We start from the raw sequence: 2,696 nt of genomic DNA, 5'->3' as shown, positions 1-2,696 counted from the left end.
TATGCATGTGTGCGTATGTGTATGTTAAATTTGTATGTATATATGTGTGTGTGTGTGTGTATGTATAAATACATATATGTATATACAGAGATAATAACGTATATTTAAACATATATGTATATGTATGGACGTATATACGATGTGGTGCTGAAAAATTCCTCGCTTGGGTAAAAGAAAATACATCAGATAATTATGATTTTATTCAACAATATTTCCCTCTCAGAATTACACGCTCATTGCAGCGGTCTTTAAATTTTTGTAAGCCTTGTAAATGAACTCGGAAATTTGGGCCTCCAAGTAGTACTTTAGTGATACCCTTACAGGAACTTTTCAGCACCCTCATATATGTGTGTTTGTATGTATGTACTCTCTCTGTCTGTCTGTATGTCTCTCTTTCTGTCTGTCTGTCTGTCTGTCTCTCTTTCTGTCTGTCTGTCTGTCTGTCTCTCTCTCTCTCTCTATCTAACTATTATTGAAAGAAATAAGGGGTTGTGAACTCATTTCGTTATTTACATGGTCCTTCACTTGTGTAAGATTTGCTGTGAATAAAACATTCAGGGTGTGATGGGTAAATTGTAGCCGTTTTATAATTTTTTATTTCGCGCATGCTCATTGTTTGTTTTTGATTTTGTCGATTACACAGTATAGTAGGGTCAGTTGGGAACCGTCTGTGACAAAAACAGCACCATGACGCAATTCACTCTGCCAGAAATTTGGAAACGACATTCTTACTGCTTGGCATTCGCGCCGGAAGCTCTAATACGAACATCTCAGATTCTTTGGGTGTCAGTCTGAGGACAGTGCAATCTGAAGACATGTACCGAGAGTGATAAAAATCCAACATCCAGTCAACATCATGGTGTTTGGAATGATCACTAGTGACGGCGATGTTATGCCTCCATTCATCTTCCCATTCGTATCACACTCAACAGGGAGGCCTACATCAAGTGTCTGGAGGAAGTTGTGCTGCCCTGGGTGAAGAGGGTGGCTGTTGGAAGATCCTATGTCTAGCAACAGGACTCTGCACTATGCCACACAAGCAGGATCTCCCAGTCATGGCTGTCAGAAAATTTCTGCAACCACATTATCTCTAGCATCTAGCCACCTAACTTCACACACTGCAACCCTCTTGATTATTCTGTGTGGAGCACAGTTGAGCGAGGGACAAACAAAACGCCTTGTAACACCAAAGATGAACTGAAAGCAAGGATTATGGCAGCATTCTCCAACTTAAACAAGGAAACCGTTCAGAGGAGTTATAGGAGATTCCGAAGTCATCTGAAGACCGTGGTTGAAGTCAATGGAGATTTTATTGAATAAGTTTAATCTTTAGTATTTCAAGATATTTTTATGCAATTTTGGTAAATATATCTGTTAAAACGAGATGTTAGTGTTATTTTAATTTTTGCATAATTTATACAACTGTTTATTCACCGCACCCTGTACTTATTCTCACGCATCGCAAATGAGATGTATTTTGCTTCCAAGGAATGTATTTTAACAATGGGGTAAATGGGGTGGAACTTTGTCAAAGTATGATCTCCAAGTTGACAAAAAGTATACCTTGTGCACTATATATATATTTTTTGTTGTTTCAGCCATTATACTGCGGCCACGCAGAGGCACGGCCTTGACGAATTTTAGTCGAAGGAATCGATCCCAGTACTTATTTTCCTTTTAAGCCTGGTAATTATTGTACGGTCCACTTTTGCCGAACCGCTATATCATGGGGACGTAAACACACCAACGCCACATGTTGTGGGAGAGAAGCACAGATAGAAGGACACACGTATATGTACCTACATACATGTATGCATGCATATATACATACATACATACATACATACATGCATACATGCATACATACATACATACATACATACATACATGCATACATAAATACATACATGTATATATATGTGAGGAGCTTATTTCAGTTTCCATCTACCAAATATACTCACAAAGCTTCAGTCGGCCCGAGGCTATAGCAGAAGACACCTGCCCAAGGTACCACGCAGTGAGAGTGAACCTGCAGCCATATGGTTGGGAAGCAAACCTTTTACCACACAACTATAAACGTGATCACAAAAAAACAAAACAAAATATAAAAATAACAACAAAAACACAAAAAGTGATGCTTCAGATTTAATCTTATTTTGCTCTATTCTATTATTGAAGTTTGAAAAATATGCTTATGGTAATATGCTAGGCAGGCTCAGCAGCTAATGAAGTCCTTCTCAACAACAGTCTTGGTCGAATGTGCCTTGAATGCCTTTGCGAATATATTGCGTTAGAAAAATGGCAGTTCGAGCTAAACTAACTGAATGCGTTTTCTCAGTGTTTAGTTTAATTTCCCTCCAAAATGAGCATTAAATTAAATGGTGGTTTTGATGTAAGAGGATTTCGTCATTATCCTCTATATTTTATTATGATGATACTTAAAGTAATTTTGCTCTTCCGACGAAGATATTTCGTATTTTAAATTGTATCAAAGCTTTATGTTCCATTCAAATGAAAGTTTCAGTTTCAAAAACTGTTCCATTAATTGCCTGTGTAGAAGTATAATTGATGACAAACTACTGAATGACAAAATTGTGATGGGTGACGGTTGTAACGGTGTGTCGGGACGAACTGAACAAATCTGGGATCAGATGTAGTGAATGTGACGTGCCGATCTGAATACAAATGTGTGGTGA

The sequence above is a fragment of the Octopus sinensis genome, linkage group LG18 (genome assembly GCF_006345805.1).
Source record: "Octopus sinensis linkage group LG18, ASM634580v1, whole genome shotgun sequence".
Taxonomy (NCBI): Eukaryota; Metazoa; Mollusca; class Cephalopoda; order Octopoda; family Octopodidae; genus Octopus; species Octopus sinensis.
Note: the sequence above shows the minus strand (reverse complement) of the source record.